The sequence below is a fragment of the Pteropus alecto genome, unplaced genomic scaffold (assembly GCF_000325575.1).
Source record: "Pteropus alecto unplaced genomic scaffold, ASM32557v1 scaffold20, whole genome shotgun sequence".
Taxonomy (NCBI): domain Eukaryota; kingdom Metazoa; phylum Chordata; class Mammalia; order Chiroptera; family Pteropodidae; genus Pteropus; species Pteropus alecto.
In genome coordinates, this window is record NW_006436298.1 from 28,031,112 (window position 1) to 28,050,678 (window position 19,567).

A 19,567-nucleotide genomic window follows, 5' to 3' on the forward strand; every position below is an offset into this window, starting at 1 on the left:
CTTTTTGCACATGAATCATTATTTCTACTCATTCCCACTAGGACATTTACAATTCCTAATATTCCTGCCTCCAGTGATATTCTCTAAATAGTCTCATGGCTGGATTTTCCTTGGTCTTCACATCTTAACTCAGATGTCATCTCCTCACTGATGTTTCCCTTGACTTAAAGTAGTGTAATCTTCATAACACTTCTCAGTGTCTAAAATTATCTCCTTATATTTCTTCAACTTTTTTTTTTTTTACTGTCATGTAAGCTCTGTAAAGGCAGGAATTTTTTTTTTTTTTAATTAAGACAATTTTTAGAGCAGTTTTAGGTTCACAGCAAAATTGAGGGGGAGATACAGAGATTTCCCATCCCATGTATCTCTAGTCACTCTACATGAATAGACTCTTCCGTTATCAACATCCCCTGCCAGAGTGTTACATTTGCTACAATTGATGAATCTACATTGACAAAACATAATCACTCAAAGTCCATAGTTTACATTAGAGTTCACTCTTGGTGTTCTAAATTCTATGAATTTGGACAAATATATAGTGACATGTCTCCATCATTATGGAAACATACATAGTTTTTTCACTGCCCTAATAATTCTCTGTGCTCTGGCTATTTATCAATCTCTTCCCACAATCCCTGGAAATCACTACTTTGAACTGATTCTATAGTTTTTCCTTTTCAAGAATATCATACAGTTGGAATCATACAGTATGTAGCCTTTTCAGACTGGCTTAATTCACTTAGAAATATGTATTTTAGGTTCCTCCACACCCTTCCTTGCTTTCAAACTGATTTTTTTTTTTTTACAAATAATAGTAATACATATTTATGATTCCTCCATGTTTTTTTCATGGCCTGATAACTCATTTACTTTTAATGTTAAATAATATTCCATGGTCTGGATGTACCAGTTTATTTATCCATTTACCTGCTGAAGGATATTTTGGTTGTTTCTAAAAATTGGCAATTATAAATTAAGCCAAAATAAACATCTCTGTGCATATTTTTAAGTGAACATAAGTTTTTAATGGGATTTTGGATAAATACCCTGGAGTGTGATTGCTGGATCTTATAGTAAGAGTATGTCTAGTTTTGTGTGAAATTGACAAACTGTCTTCCAAAGTGACTGTATCATTTTGTATTCTCACCAGCAATAAATGAGAATTCCTGTTGTTCTACATCCCCACCAGCATTTGGTGTTAGGGTTTTCAAGTTCTGGCATTCTAATAGGTATGTAGTAGTATCTCATGTTATTACAATTTACAATTTTTTCAAATTTTATACACCATCTATATATCTTCTTTGATTGAGATATCTATTCAGGTCTTTTGTCCATTTTTTAAATGAGCTGTTCATTTTCTTCTAGTTGAGTTTTAAGAATTCTTTATATATTTTGGAAAACAGTCCTTTATCAAATATATATTTTATAAATATTTCTTCCAGTCCCTAGCTTATCTTCTCATTCTCTTGAAAGTATCTTTTGTATAATAGAAGTTCTCAATTTGTATAGAGTTCAATTTATCACTTTTTTCATTCCTAGATTGTGTGTTTATAACTAAAATCCTAAATCTGCAGGATTTTCACTTTTTTATGACTGCGAATCATAGTTCAATTTAATAGGAAGGTATATCCTCTAACATCAAATCAATTAAATCCATACTCAACACTCTTATACTAAAATTCTCAAATTCTTGCACAACCTTTGCAGCTCTCTATACTTTCTAACTGCCCTCTTTATCTCTGAGTATAATATTTATTTCTAATAATTGCATTCCTTATCTTTGAAATGAGTCAACTGTGGGAGATAAAGTTATCAAGTACGATATATTAATAACCCTCAAGAACTATATAATTTCACTCATATGTAGAATACCAAACTAAAAGCAACAAAGAAACAAACAAAAACAAACAAAAACTCATAGACACAGATAATGATGGTTACCAGAGGAAAGAGAGGGATGGGGAGGTAGAAAAGGATAAAAACAGTCAAATATGGTGGTGGAAAGAGATTTGGTGAAGACACAATGCATTATACAGATGATGTATTATAGTATTGTACACTTGAAACTTATAAAATTTTATTGACCAATAAATTTAATAAAATTTAAAAAAGAAAAATAAAATTTTAATTATTTTTGTTTTATTTTTTCAGATAGAATGATAATTTTTAAAATTGAAATTTGATTTCTACTTTGATCCTTATTCTTATTTCCTACTAAAGTGTCAGGTCTCTATCCCTAGATAGGGACAAAAGCTCATGGCCAGATATAATTTCTTAAAATCCTGTTTAGAACACAAGAGAAGAACCTGACACATGCTCATGATTTGTTGCTTTGAATTAATAGATGGACTGTATTTCTAGAGGCAATAGCCTGGGAAGTGAGTCTTCCAACAATCAGGATAGATCATCTACAGACATACATATCAATCCAAAGTAGTTGGGAAAGTAGGGGTCTATGGGTATGAAACCATACAGGAGCAGAATTTTGCCACCCCAGAATATGCCTCTTGGGCATGAAGATTGTTTTAGGCTGATTATTTTCAAGAAGTAAAAGGCTCAGGAAGAACTTTTTACTTCCTCCTTGATTGCCCAAAAGAATTTAGATAGAGAGCCTCTTCCAGTAAAAAGAGCTATCACCAGAGATAACTACAAAGAATATGAGATAGGTAAGGTAGGGGTAACTGCAGGGCTTAGAGACCTCTCTGTGTCCCATCATCTCTACATGGCCCAGCAAACATTTATTTACCAAACATTTGTTTTTCCATGTCCACATGAATTGACTTCCTCTCCTCTGAAGTCCCATATGCCTGCCCCTTCTCCTTAGTTCAGAATGGCACGAAAGCATCATATGTGGGACCCGTATTCTTATGGAGACCCAACATGTACAAAATTAATCTGATTTTCTCCTATTAATTCTTCTCATGTCAATGAGAAGAGATGGGTAGAGGAGAAATTTTTCCTCCTCTACAAAACCAAAGAAATAAAAACCAAAATGTGATACCAAACAAAATATCCAACAAAGGATTAATATAAGGGGCAGGACTTCCTGGGTATGTTCTTCTTCTCTTCCACTCTCTCTCCTTTCCTTCCCTCCTTCCTTTCTTCCAACCTTCTTCCCTTTGTGAAGGCTATTTATCTATCGATCATCTATCTATCTATCTATCTATCTATCTATCTATCTATCTATCCACAGCATGTAAACAGATATAAAACACATTGTAATCTATTTTAATGTTTATAGAATGACATGCAAATCCAAGCACACATGCCAACATGTAGAGTTAGGCCTTATTCAGAAATACTGTCAAAAGTCTGAATTGTAAGTTCTGTATATTTGAGAATCTAGTCAGGGCAAAATGACTCTTTAGAATCCTCCTGTGACAGGCACTGACAGATGATAGTAGTCAGTTCCTATAGATACTTTAGGACTGCAGCTATTCTCTAAAGGATAGTTGTACCCTGAGGTGGGCAGGAAAGAATCAACATGGAAAGAAAGTAAATAGCATAGAATTCTGAGAAAGATGCCTCTCTGATTCTTCTGGTTGTAGAATAAATATCTCCATGCTTTGACATAAGCATGAGCCTGTAGTACACACTCACACTAATTTTTAGAAGGATTTTATTTCCATGGATATGTTTTTGCAATCAAAAGCAAAAGAACATCTGTAAATTATATTCCTAAAATTGTTTTTAAAGTCTTGATAATCAGAGACCAGCATACAGTCAAGTAAACATGGCTCTTTTTACAGTGTGGATCCGGGTCTTTGAAATAGGGGGATTATATTGGATAGCACTCATGAGAACTAGGATCATGGATGTTTTAGAGATGTCTTTGGCAGCCTGTTAATCACCAACAGTTCGTAGCAAGACACAGAGAGGAGCCGGTACCTTCTGAGAATAATCCATAAACCTCTCTCCTGTAGTAAGTATTGAGGCATGGCAAATAAATAATTTCTACAAATGTTGTTCTCTCTTTACAGGTGTTATAAATAGTATGTTTTCATTTACAAAGTATTTTTCAACCACAGTATAAATGACTTTTGCACTAGGACTTTGTTTTATATTCTGTTCATTTATTTTCTCTCCTTTTCAAGGAGCTGTAAATTCTTTGGTTTTTCTCACTTAAGTGCATTTTCTCTTTTCAAAAACAAAGCCCAAAACAATATTCACATGAATAAATGCTGATTTATTAGAATAATGGATTTGAAACCAAATCAAATGAAATGCTGCCACTGGAAAAGGGTCTTTTCTTAACAATTCAAAATAAGAAAATTGCATTAATATTTAACATTTCATTTCTACAGCCAGTCTGAATATTAATTGCTTGAAGAGCTATAAATTTACTCTTTATAAACAGTACCCCAGTGCTCAAAATCACGTTGCCAATCAGTTTCTATTTTTTCTTAGTTAAAAAAAAAACAGTTTGCCCTTAGAGTCGAAGAAAATGCAGAAAGAAATTTTTAATAGTAATTCATCTGCCAAGATGGTTGTGAATGAGAATACAGAGTTTAATAGGAAACCATTTACAACCATACTGTCATGACCATTTTCTACCCAGATGGTACTATCAATATTTATTTCTGAAGTTGCGACATAGACAATTCTAAAAATTTACTACTGGAATAGAGTAGGAAAAGAAAAATGCCAAAATTACTAAACTCTAATAGTTTAAGCCCTGATTTAGACATTGCTCTGAATATAATTGTTGAGCCTGAATTTAAATAAGAATAATTAAATGCTAAATTTACTCTCCATAGTTCTCTTTGATAATTAAAAAATTGTTACTCTCATACATCTTGCTTTTATGAGCTGAATAGGACAGGTAAATTATAATGATGAAAGAATTTTAATAACCAAAAGCATAAGAGTTACAATAGCCTGTAATAACAAAGACAGGTAGCAAAACTTCAGCCAAGGTGAAGCAATGCTCTTCCTTTCTATTACTTTCGGTTGCACTGATTGAAGATTAAAATGGTAGAAGAAGGTTTTATCTGGTATACTTAAAGGGTTAGCAAAAGTTACCACAGCTATATAGTACAAGCAAATACTAACAGCCATAGTCATGATCTAGGGGTATTTTGATTATCCACTCTTTAAACACTAGTTTTAGAGGTTTCTAAATAAAATATCTGTGACCTAAATATTCACTGAGTCCTGTTTTGCTTGATCTGGTGGGTGGTAATTTTTTTTACAATTAAAAAAATCTCATTTTAAAATTCTAACTTCAGTTTTTCTTGGCAAACGGGAAAGTCTATACCCAAATCGTCATGTGCCAGGAGATTAATAAAGTTTATACCCGTTAGACAGGGCATTCGATTCTTTGTTGCCAGTCTACATCTGTTCCTATCAGTACCCACCACTAAGACTGGCTGTTGTTTGCATATATCATGTTTCTTGAATGAATTTTTTTGTAACAGAAGAGTATAGCTTCTGTGTCACTTTCCTAGGGCTGCTATAACACAGTACTACAAACTGGGTGGCATAACAGAGAAATGTATTGCTTTATGATCCTGGAAGTTAATAGTCAGAAATCAAGGTGTAGAAAGGGCCATGTTCCCTCTAAAACCTGTAGAGGAATCCTTTCTTGCCTCTTCTAGCTTCTAGTGGGTATGGGCCAATTTTTGGCATGCCTTATTTTGCAGATGCATAACTTCAATCTCTCTGCCTATGTTGTCCTATGGTATTTGCCCTACATTCTCACATAGCTATCATGTTATAAGAACACAAGTCACATTGGACTAGGGGCTCATCCTACTCCAGTATGATCTTTTCTTAACTAATTACATTAGCAATTACCCTATTTCTAAATAAGGTCATATTCTGAGATACTTCAGGTTTAGACTTCAATATTTCTCCTTTTTTTGTTTGTGGGTAGCACACAATTCAACCCATCAGTCTACCTTCTGGCCTCCCAAAATTCATGTCTTCCCCACTTGCAAAATACATTCACTCTGTCCCAATATCCCCCAATGTCTTAACCCATTCCAGCATCAACTCTAAAACCTTATCTAAATGTTATCTAAATCAGGTAGGTGAGATATACTGTATATGCTCCAGGCAAAATTCCAGCCCATCTGTAAACCTGTGAAACCAGAAAACAAATTATCTACATAGAATAGACATTTCCATTTGAAAAGGGAGAAATGGGAAGGAAAAAAAGAGGTAACTGGTTTAAAGCAAGTTGGCAACAAAACAATGCAAATTCCATTAGGATTTAAGAATAATTATCTGTGGCTGAATGAACTCTTCTCTGGGCCCGCTGAGGTGGCCCTGCCCTTTGGTCTGGGAACCTAGATGTCCTGACAGCCCCGGCTTCTGCATTCGTGAATGCCTTGGGTTTCATCTCATCTTCGTTTCATCCCATTTCTGTGTCTTTCATTCCAGGCTGGCAGTGTTTTTGCTGGTATAACATTCACAAAATTTTTTGTAAGCCTCCTGTGTAATTCATGGGAGTCCAAGCCATCAGGTAAGAGGAACTTTCATAGATCTTTCCTAGATAACCACATCTCTATTCCTGGTTTCTGCTGAGATTGACTGGATTCATATATCACATATCTAATCTCTTATCTAGCCATACCCTTTGCACTATTCCCAGAGCACACTATCTAGATAGGCTGAGAATTTCCCAAATCATTATGGGCTGGTTTATTTCTGCTTAGAAGTTTCTCCTTCAGTTTATTTATTTATTCTTGATTTTACTATTTTTTTCCACAAGAAAAAATCCAGGCTGTGCCTTCAAAACTTTGCTTTGAGAATCCTCTCAGCTAAATAGCCAAGTTCATTTCTTACAAGATCTATGCCACTTTATAACAAAGATCACTTTTCCTTGTTTCTAAGAACAAGTTCTTCAGTTCAATCTGATCCTTCAGCAGAATCACCTTTGCCATCTATATTTCTACCAACAGTCTCTTCAAGGCAACCTAGGCTCTATCATGCACCTAAAATTTCTCCCAGCTTTTACCCATAACCCAATTCCAAAGCCACTTCTAGATTTTCAGGTATTTATTACAGCAACATTCCACTTCTTAAAACCAAAATCTCTATTAGTTTTTTTCAGGAGTTCCATAATCAAATATCACAAACTGGATGCCTTAAAACCACAAAAATGTATTATCTCACAGTTTTGGAGGTTAGAAGTCCAAAATCATGATATTGAATTAGGGGGTCAACTCTACTCCAATATAAATGAATCTTAACTAATTTTATCAGCAATGATCCTATTCTCAAATAAGGTCACATTCTAAGGTACTGGGAACTAGTAGGGCTTTCTTTTGGGTGGAATGCACAATTCAACTGATAACAGTTTATGTACACATATCTTTATAAAAATGAGAGAAAAAAAGATATACTGAGAGTGCTGCTTGATTGTTCTTGAACTTTGATCACTTCTCATATATATATATATTTCTTGCCTGGTAGCTCTTAGCTTAAAATCAGTTATAGTTTGAAGATAATATGTGATCTTCATGAAATAGCATAGTATGAAGTAAAGATAAAGGTTTAAGGACATATATTTCTTGCCTGGTAGCTCTTAGCTTAAAATCAGTTATAGTTTGAAGATAATATGTGATCTTCAGATCAAACAAGACTTTCTTCAACTAAGAAAAATCTATAGTAAGACTATATGCTAATAAGGAAAATAAATCAATATATGCCCATGCAATAAGATGTCTTTTGAAATTATTACTATTTCTTAAAAAATAAAGTTCCTTTTCCAATTAGCATAAAAAGTCTAAATTATCAAAGCACAAATATCCAAATGCCTACTTAATACTCACGAAGATATCCTGCACATGGAACAAATCAGGGAATGATTTGTACTTGCTTTTAAATTTTATATATGTCAAATTTTAAGAATAATTATTTGCCACCATGACATTAGATACAGTAAAAATAACAAATTCTGCTCTATAAACAATTTAACTTGGGGAAATGTAATCTTCTTTAAATATAATTACAATCGGTTTTCTCAGAATCATTTAATTTTCTCCTCAGTCTTCTCTCTCTTGCTGTGATCATTATTACTATATTATAATATTGTGTTAGTTTTCCTCATGACCGAACAGACTGATGGTCAATGTCCAGAATGATATTAACTTTGAGCCCTTTATTATTACACCTTGAATTGTCCCTGAATTGAAGATATTTCTAGAGGGAAATATCTAAACTGGGAAATGGCTGAATATTAAAGACAGATATATTTTGTGTATATTTGTTTGCAAGTTTTTCCCAATATATATTGCTTTCAATGTTTTTACCATCTCAAACTGCTTTCTTACTACACTGAACTTCTTCTGGGAAGTTCTCATTTATTTGTATTGCAATTGGGTTCATTTTTTAACAAGTCATAAAAGAATCATCGTGTGCAATATTATAATATCCACTGCCAACATTTAACTCCCTAGATATGGAGTCTCATACTCATCTCATATGCCAGTCTCAGGTTGCATTTGTGCTGCAAGTCCTCGCATGCTCAACACCCTCCCGCAACCCTGCTGCTATCTGTTATTTCTAAGACCCCAAAATCCAGAAAAATATAATATTTTTGTAAAATAACTCTTAATGACTTCTACAATCCTTGTCAAAAGAAAACAATTTTGTAATACCATTGTCAATATAGAAATAAAAAATATAATTCAGTCTTTCTTCTAGCATGGTCACTAAAGGCTTTTATTATTAGCTATTATTTGGAAAAGTTTCATCTTCAAACCTGTTAATGGAAATGTCATATAAATTCTAGACTTATTACCAAATTTGGCAAAACCTCTTTCGAGTTTCTTTTATGCATAAACTTTAACATTTCAGAACTTCTTTTTACTTTTTGCTTTCTTGTGCAATGTCTAGTTAAACATTTTTTGAAGTGACCGCCATTTATTAAAACAATGTGTTAATGTTGTTTGCTTGTTTTATCATTTTCAATATTTTGCGTCATTCAGCTATAAATTAGTGAGAACTCGTAAATATGTCATTGGGCAAGTCATTTTAGGCTGAAGCAAGAACATGAATGAAGGCACACAGTCAAGCAGAGACAAAGAGTGAAGTAAAGTGTATAGGTGGACTAGAAGTAGGCAAAAGAACTGGAATACATGTGTAGAACCAGACAAGGAAATGGGTCAGAGTGCTAAATTCTAGAAATGACTTAAGATCAACCAGAATCAACAAATGGATCACTAAACCTGAGTCAGATGATACTGTATATTGTTAAGCTCATTAACATTAATATTACTCAGATCGAAATTTAATCTTAGTGCTGTCCTTGTTTAGCCTGTGAACACGTGTTAGCAATAACTAAAGTATACACAGAAGTACCAGCAATCTCAATCTCAATTTCCCTCCCTCCCTCTTTTCTCTCTCTCTCTTTCTCCCCCATCCACACACACACACCTAACTAATTTTTATCCCCAGTTAACTCTCCTTTAGTTCTCAAAACAACTGTAGTTATTTCAAAGGCACCTGTTAAAACGAAAACTGCACCAGGCAAAGTTAAACAGGCAAGAAAGACTTTATTCAAGCCTATTGCAGTAAATATATACTTCAAATACAGTCTGAACTCAATTCCACTGAAACAAAGGGAAGATGAGCTTTTAAGAGCTGACGTGGACAGGACCATATGTTATCTGTGTTTGCTAATTGGCCTTACCCAAAGGCAAAGTAAACTTTCTCATGTCCTCATAACAGGAGGTAGTTTTACAACTAGAGCAAGATGTCCACCAAAGTTAGGCTCCTACCCGCCCATAAAGACTGGGAAACAGGTGCACTATCTTCCTTGGTGGTTGCTTTACATAGAGAGGTGGATCCAAAATCCTTGAGAAAGATATTCCTGAGCTGTAAAACAGGTAAGACAGCTCTTAAAAAGAGATACTTCTCAAAGAGGCAGAGAAAGATTTTATAATTACAAGATTTTGGAAGCGAATGCTCTGGGAAAAAGAAGTTCAGTGCCTAGAGTCAGGAAGAAGTCTAACATTCAGTCAAGCTGAAGGGAACTTTTAAGACCATCTAGGTCACACTCAACATAAAGAGAATAGGGAGGGAGGAGGAGTCTGAGCAGAAAGACAGTGGACTGAACCATGGTTAAAATATTTTTGCAGAAGTATATTCCATGAGAAAACATTGCTAAGGCAAGCTCAGTGCATCTGAAAGGACCTGAGTAAGTGAAGAACACTGAAGTTGAAGTTTCTTTCACATCCCAATATATTGACCACTGTGAAAATACATGGGACATTGCATTAGACAGAGCTAGGCTCAAATCCCAGCCCTGTCATTTATGAAATATTCTCTTGGATAATTTGTTATTTTTATATCCTTTATTTATTCTATATACTTCAACAGCAGTTCGACAATTTTGGCTTCCCAAATGGTTTCCATTTCTTCTCTTCTGTATTTGCAGCTACTATGTTGGTCTAGAACATCATGATCTTTCACATACAGCGATGTTGACACCACTGAGTCACTGTACTTCTACTGGCCCCATATAATCCCCATACCACAGCCATAATGACCTTTCAGAGTTTTAAACAAATCCTGTCACTTGCCTATTTATAACTTCAAAGATATTCTCATTTCACTTCTAAATAAATCCACACCCTATCCCATATCCTACAATAGCCCAAATGAATTGTCTCCGTCATTTAGTATATTCCAGAAATACTGATCTGCTTTCATGCTTTGAGCATGTTAATTTTTCTTCTTGTCTGGGCATTTTTACAGGCCGATTCCCCTACAAAAACTGAGCATTTTCTATATTTTTAATCATCATCAATATGATGGAAGCATTTAAACTTATTTTGATTATTAGTGAGGTTAAGTAACTTTTGGCATGTAAATTGATTATCTTGAATTCTTTTCCATGTGAATTTTTCGCTTACTTTTTTTTGCTTATTAATTCTATTGTACACAATAATTTTCAAAAGCTTTGTATAAATTTATATTTCTTTTTACATATATTGTGAATGTATTTCTCATTTTCCTTGTTTTGATTCATTGTTTAAAATTTTTTCCCATACATAAAAAAATTCTATAATGTTAATTCTATCAGATTTTCTTGTATAGTTTCTAGTGTATCCTTTTTTAACCATCATTACATTTAGGTGGATAGAAGTAGTGAGAGCTTATATTCTATTGTAGTTGTCCTATTTTTCTCAGAGAAATGATAAGCAAAGTCACTAGCTGCAAGTTAGGATGGAAGAAACTGCTAGTATTTTGAGAGGAAATAATAAAGTAAGAAATACTAGTCTAGGAAAGGAGGCAATGGAAACAGTAGTCTTGCTGAGCTACACTAATGGACAGTTGAACACATGCATTAGTCAACAAATATTTACTGTGCTCTTTCTATATTCTATGTGCTCCTCTAGGCATTTATGATGTAACAAAAGGAAAAAGAGATTTCTGACCTTATGGAACTTAGGTTAGTGGTCATGAATTTTAAACGATATCAACTGTGATTTTCCACCAGCCATATTCTATTGTGCAGGTTCATTCACAAAGAGAGGAAACATGGAATTAACTAAGATAAGGTTTTATCAGATATTGACACGAAATGAGAGAGAGGTAAGGAAATTGAGAGTAAATGGGGAAAAATGATTTTAATAATAAATCATGGAATTTTCACTGGTAAGGAGGGAAGAGAAGGCATCAGATTTGTGAGAGACAGTAAAAACTGGCAATATTAATAAAAGGTGGATCCTGATGGAAATAAGATTGCTCAGTTCAGGCATTAGAAGGACTGGGCTGGAATAAAGAGTTTGTTTGAAGACTAGAATTCTTGTATTTGAGATTACTGTGGTGGCAATAATTGATCATGATAACGTGAATGGCGCTGATTGATTCTTTTGCAAATTACAACAAATTAAAGCAGATCACAAAACTCCAGTGTGAGTCCTAAGCTTTTGTATTTTTTAATTGCTCCCAGATGATTCAAATTTGCAGCCAGGAAAAACCTATCCTAGCACATGACCATGAGGATGAATGGCTGAGGAAGGATGGAGGTCGAAAACATAAAGGAACTGAGACCAGAGAAAGAATCAGCTATATATCTAACTGGACTTTAAAAGCACCAAGCTTTGTAACAGGGCTAGTGTTGGAAAGAGTAATGGTGATCCAGCTCTGGTGAGTGATCTTGAAGTGGATAGTTAATGAATTTATAGTTGATACCACGTGAATCAAAGCTATATGGCTTTGTTTTTGTCTTTGAAAGAGAGATGGAGAATGGCTTTGAGGTACCAAAGAGAAATTAAAAGGTCTCTTATTCCACTGTCAACCCAGAGGTTTGTTTGAAGGATGTAGGAAAACAAAATACAATAACAAAAACATCTGACATAAAGAGGCTATCGAAAAACAATGTCTATTTTTAAGGAAGATCCAAAACTCTTAGGAGTCTTAGTTATCTCTAGAAGTCTTTGACTTCCAGAAGACTTGTTATGGTAACAAATATATACAAGGATAAAAGGCATAATTGTTACTGGTGTCAGCCACTTAATATAAACTGTTTTGTTTTGTTTTTAAATAATAGGCACTCTCCCAAAGAAGACCTGATTATTATACTAAAGCTTAAAAAGCAAATGAAATTAAAATTTAAAGTAATTACTGTAAAACAATTTGCAAGGAGATTTAGATAGTCAATGCCCTAAAATTATACTTTTAAACTTCATCTCTGAGCCATAACCTCTCTGGCAAAATCCAGTGTTCCCTGTAATTGGCTCCAGACCTGACAGAGACCAGGTTATCCACTGTCAACAAGAATATAGGCTGTCCGCTGTCAGCAAGGATATTGGTATCCTTTTTCCTCCATGAGGAATGCAGTCTTTGTTGTCAACGTTAAACAATAACTGCGAAATATTAAGCCCTCCCCTATGGTATACACTACCTTGCATAGCAATGAAGAATGTTAGTGTTAGTCTCAAAGACCTGGGTTTAAATCCTACCTCTATGACTTTCTAGCATGTGACCATGTGCAGATTCTATAGCTCTGATGTTCAGCTTCTTTGTTTATAAAAGTGAGTTACTATAGTACTTGACAAATGCGGGGGTTATGAAAATGAGATAATCCACGTAAAAACAGAATACTTGATGTGTATTATCTATTTAATAAACATTGCTACTTTTCTTATCTCTCTCTCTCTCTCCACAGCACTCCTGTAATGCAGATGCTATTATCATCACTTTACAGATGAGGAAACTGAAGAACACAGCTGGCAAATGGCAGGACCAGGCTGGATCACAAATATTTGCTGCCTCACACTTCAGTTTGCTTCTTTTCTGTTGGCACAGTGGTAGTTTATCTTCTGTCTCAAAACTGACTCACAGACAGAGAGGGACAGGGGTCATTGGCCTACAACTTCTCCAAGAAGAGCCCCTTTGAAGGAAATCTCGAGTAAACACAGGGAAAGAAGCCTTTGTCTCACCATGTCAGAACTTGGCAACAACCTAATATCCCTTTGATCTTGGTTCCTCAAAAAACCCAGGGGCAGACAAGTTCAAGTTAATTCCTAGGAGAACCAAAAAACATGTATATTATATAGTTTCTGAAGGGAGATCCATCAGCTAAATTCTGACACATCCTGATGTGATTGCTAATGAAAATAAATAACACAGGTTGATTTTTTTTTTTTTTAAACTATAGGCTCCAGAGATCTAGCAATATGGAGAGATATAAAGTGGTGTAGCTGTTATGTTACACTTATGGAGAGTAGCTTCAGCAGCTGTTATTTAGAAAGCTATTTGAGAGGACAGACTAGAAACATGAGACAATCTTCTTTGATGCTAAACCTAGTTATAGCTCTATATGTTTAATAAAATTATGTATTTTAAAAGAAATGGAATAAGGCTAAACAGATTGTCTCTGTTAAACCTTCCCTACTAAGCAACATTCAAATTCATTCTTTTTCTTGAATATGAAAATATGGTCCCTGCATACAATTATTTTTAAAACTATTTCTAAAACGAAAACTAAAATAAACGAAACTAAGCAAAACCTGGTCTCTTCTGATGAATTTGACAGCTTCTGTGAAAGAAAAATATCTTTTTTCCATATCTCTATATTATAATCCAGATATTCAATTATAATAAGAAAGTGAATATGACATAATGACTAAGAGCTTGTTACTATGATGATGGACAATCTTGGGCTAAAATTCTGACACTCTCACTTGTTTAAACCCTCTAAGCTTCTATTTCTGCATCTTTAAAATGATAATGACATAATTAACTCATAAGATTGTAGTAATGATTAAATGAGATAATGCCTTAAATAGCAATTCACACATAGTAATCACTCAATATTATTTGCTGTTAATTGCACTAAGGGTAATAAGATGGCTGAAAATTTTTCATTATAAAGTAATCCTCACAGTTTAGGGCTCTAAGTAGAGAAAGACTAAAAATTCTCCAGAAACTTCAGCACTAGACGATTCCAGATCCATTCTCTTAGAAGTCTGAAATTTGTGTGGCTCACTATCTTCATCTCCAGGTCTGTCTGCATTTACAGTGTAAGGCTCATTTTGTTAGTTGCAATGCTGCTCCTTTGATCTTTCTTTGTTCAATATTCATTGGTCTTAGTAAAGAAGAAATTAAACAAAAACAACACAAAAAATGCCAGTTTGGAGAATGCTATCTACATTTAATTGTAAACAAAGCATTCAAGAAAGCCATATCCAGAATATTTCTAGCTTACCATAACAAAATATGATAGAAGGTATGGGTTACATCAAGAACCAAATAATGGCGACAATGTGATTCAGAGAGGTCAAGACTATGGAGGACAAAGGTCACACAAAAGCAATGATAAAAAGCATCCTAACCTGTCTTTCCCTGACTGCAGAGGCCAAGCTCTTTCTTCTATACAAAGCTGTCTGCCAACTCTCTGAAAATGATAACTGAGAGTTTTCTTTAGATGGGAGAACTTTCCATCTAAAAGCTGGAACACTTTTACAGCAAAAGAGGATATAAAGTATATTTCTCATTGCAATGGTAACATTATACTTTTCGAAAAATGAGAGAGAAGCAACCTTTAAGTCACAATTATTAGGGTCTTTTATTATATTGAAAAATATCAAGTTTATTAGTTCCCCTAAGTATAAATATTTAAATAAAGTAAATACACATTTTTATAAGTCAAAAGTTATCAAATATTGGCAGCTGTCTATAATTCCATCAAAAACAGGTTTGAGAATCATTTTGATCCTTGTTAATTTGACAGACATTTTTAAACATTTTCAAAATAAATCACATACTGAATTTATCACTTGTCAATGTTAGTCATGTGATATACTTGAAAATGTGATATTCCTTTAGCAAATAGAAAATAGGTTAATTTTTTTATAGTTAAAGTTTAATTAAAACTTCATCTTTTTATTCTAAGAGATTTTGTCTTTTTTATGTATACATGTCTCTGCATATGTTACCTAAAGATTTAAGGGAAATCAGCACAAGTGAAAAGGAATGTTTAGCAAAAGATTGTTAGTACTTACAGGAGATAAGATCGAAAGTGTTTGTGAATGTAGGTTGATAAAAATTACCATTTTAACTACATTAAGATATTCTTTTACCCAAGTTGCTGTGATGTTTTAAAATATACCCCATTATAGATGAAAAAACTGAAGAAACTTATCAGTATTAAAAAAATTAAAAACACATAACCTAATAGAAGTTATCACTAAAATTTATTACTCAAATGAAAAAACAATTATGCTTATAAATTTATCAAGCAAAATGTCATAAGCTAAAAATATGCTTTGATGTAATTCCACTATAAATGGTTGCTATAGTATAATTAAATTATTTTTGTTAGTAGTAGCGGTAGTATCATAGTGTTATCTTCTAGGCAGGAAGGAGGGAGAGGTAATGATAGCCAATTTTATTCATGCTTATTTTTAATTAAAAGACAGTGTAGAAAATCTGACTAAATTTATTGTGTCTCATATTTGTGAAAATCTCAAGACAGAAACATGTTCTGTGGCACTTTATCCCATTAATTGATCATTTCTTCTGGCAGCAGAAAATGTTATTATAGTCACACTTGATGGCTCCTTTCTGCTAGGCAGAACATTGTGCTCAGAGCTGGATAAGAACTTAGACATGTAAACAATCTATTTATATCAGCTCTTCTTCTTAATCTAATGTGTAATTTAACTCTCCTGCCGTTTCTCTTAAAATACTACTGACTTTCTCAAGGGGCTGGCGATGGCAAGAGAAAAAATTCCCTGTACCCAACAAGTGAATCAAGTGCTCAAGAGTTGGTATTCTAGTAATTCCTCCAACCTTTGAGCTAATGAAAATCATTTTATCAAGTGCTTGAGTTATCGTTCTTTACTGAATCTTAACTTAGATGTTAATGTTCAAATGTAACAAAGCAGAAACTAGGTGATTCGGTCATAGCTTCAGGATATCCAGATACTTCATTTAGCAACTGACAACATTTAGATATATAACTACAAGTATCTGAAGAGCTAGATGCAAACAAACAAAAAATATCACAGACCTTTTAACCTTAATATCATTTTTTAAAAACATCTGGGGTACAACAGAATTTTAGGATCAATCAGCATCATTTTATTTTGCTCATTAATTATACTCTTAAGTGGATAAAACTAAATCTTGGGAATTAAAATATATTTCTTAGATTTATATTCACAAAAACTGAAACTAATTTATTTATTCTAGCAACTTTTCATTGCTGACCTCTATAGGCAGCAGACCACGTAGCCCCTTATGTTTCTTAAGAGCCTCCATTCAGATACCTCATTGACAGAAAGTTACAAAAGTACTAGGAGTGACAAGTTATGTTTAAGCCAGCAACTTAATGATGCTATTAGTGGGATATAAAATATGGAAGAAACATTCATACAATTCAGGTCAGGGAAAGATGGACTTCATATTTATCTAAAGTTCTTTTTATGAGAATTGCTAAAGGTCTTTCTTTAAATGGAAATTAATATGGTGATATTAATATGAGATCTCCATTTATCTTTGACTGACAGTCATAAACCATCCTAATCAACAGAGAGAGTTTTAATTGGGAAAGGATCATATAATTGCAAACAAAGGCATCTAATTTAAATCATAATTTGGTAGAATAGAATGATAATCAAAATTTCTCAGGATTAAGTCAGCTAGGACATGTTATAACTCTAAAAAAATAATCCACAAATCTCTATCCACAAAATGCAGAGGATATTTCTTAAATTTAATATCCACAAATAAAAGTATGATCACAATCTAAGTGAAGAACTCATTCTAATAAAAAACAAATTAAAATATTATGCAAAGGAAGATGATCCATCTATCTCGTTGATGGTGGGTACTTTAAACCTTTGTTACAGAACATATGCATTCATTTGGACACTCTAAAATAACATATTGAGTATGTTTTCTGCATTCTAAGCACTGGGAATACAGAAATGTATATATGTATTCCAGGAGCCCACAAATCAAAAAAGTAATGGAAAATCAGACTTTGATGGTAGGTAGCCCAGTTATATTATGCATGGGGTGTTTTTGGGCTACAAAGATTGATCATCAAACTCAGTCTGAGAGAGGAATGATTTGAAGAGTTTATACTAAAAACTGAGCCAGTCAGAACAATAAGATCTAGAGCTGATCAGCAAACACAGATATCCTTTGGTCCTTTCCACCTCAGCTCTTAAAAGCTCATCTGCCTTTTGTTTCAGTGGAATTGAGTTCAAACATTACTTCAGTCTCTCTCATTGATTGCAATAGCCTTGAATAAAGTCTTCCTTGCCTGTTTGAGTTTGCCTGGTGCAATTTTTGTTTTAACAGGTGCCTTTGGAATAACTACAGTCATAACTCATATGTTAAAATCCCACATTTTAATACAGTCTTCTACAAGTATAAACCTAGATTTCCTTTAGTCTTCACAAACCAGAGAAGTAGCTACAATATACAAGAGTTAAAGGATAAATATTATTTTACACTTTTATAATATTTAATATTGTAAATATTATATACATATATGTGGATAATCAGTTATATCGTATTCATGTGCATATGTGCTTATATGTAATATTATCTAATTTAAACCATAATCTGATAATATAGGATTTATTTCAAAAAGTTAATCAAATATATTACTAATTGTATATTTGCATTTCCAATGTTGGTAAAGTTATTCAAATTTTTCACTTTCATCGAGTTCAGATCAAGCTGCAGACACTGAAACTCTCCTTCTAGGTTAAAAACTTGTTTTACATCCAAACCTTTCCTGTTAACTGCTAAATATTTGCTGAAAGTTGGTTGAACACGTAACTGCTTAGGAGTTGGAAGAGTTCATTTTGGAACAGCTTTAACATCTAATTTTGTGTTACAAGTGGTCATTCATTAATTTAGCTTCATTAAATACAGACAGTATATCACCCAGAATCTTTCTTGTTTACTCTTTTATCAGTAAAGTAACACAGAGTTATTATGGTCAGTGTTGAATTGTACCATTTCATTATTTCTTTTCCAGAACAGCTTTGATGGTGGTACAGCTGAGATCTGGCATTCTATTCTAGCTTTACTGAATCTCCTTCAAAAACTTTTTTGGTCTGTGGTTTAACATTAGTGCTCTTCTGTGTTCTTTTCCAAGGATGTCGAGATGCATGAGAAAAGTGGCTTCTCTTGTACAAATGCATAAGCCCCTGAATCTGAAGATCTGACTACTTCTAGGATGAGTAAATGAAAACCTGAAAACCTAAGACATTATCATTTTTGAAAATACTCTGCTTGCACTGGTCTTCCATTTATATAGCATGACACATAAGGAGATGACAGTCCACTCAATTTGAAGTACATTCTGTAGAATCTTCCTTTTTCAATCCACATGTCCTCTGGTACTTGAATGAAATGTGGTGAGTAAAACTTCTGGATTGCATCCTGACCATTCACATCTCTCTTAAGGATGATCTATTTCTTACTTGTGACATAGGAACTTGTATTTGTGCATGTTCTGAGTTGTGCTGTGGTAAACCTGGTGCTTCACTGTCACTGGAGGTTGACACTAGCAATCTACAAGACACCTCCTCAGATGTTAGCTGTTGATTTCCATGATGAAAGCGGCTGTCCTTTCATTTTAGTTTTCTCTCCAAATCTTGATCTTGAATTAGAGCTTCTTTTTTCTTTTGTTCATCTATGGATTTCATGGTTGGGAGTTCTTGGTGTGGGTCTAGCATTTGCAGTTGGGGATAGCTTAGCATTTACAGGTGGACCATCTGAGAATTGTTGATAGTTGAGGTCCATGGTATAAGGACTTTTACTGTTACTGTCATCAGGCTGTGATGACAATACAGAGCCAAGGAAGTTGCCTGCCTACCAATTATAGGTGGCTGTAATACTTTGGCTCTGGTTGGAATTAGAATACTGCCATTTGTGGCAACATGGATAGGCCTCAAGATAATCATGCTAAGCGAAATAACCCAGACAGAAAAAGTTGAAAATCACATGATATCACTTATATGTGGAATATAAACCTAAAAGCAACAAATGAATAGGACACACAGAGACACATGGACATGGACTATAGACTAGTAGTTACCAGAGGGTAAGGATTGCGGGGAGAGAGGAGGTAGACAGGGTA

General features: G+C 33.9%; 1 pseudogene; it reads right to left on the bottom strand.

The window, feature by feature from the left end:
• Positions 1 to 18,054: 18,054 nt before the first annotated feature.
• On the bottom strand, positions 18,055 to 19,347 carry LOC102893163 (annotated as a pseudogene).
• Positions 19,348 to 19,567: the final 220 nt, after the last annotated feature.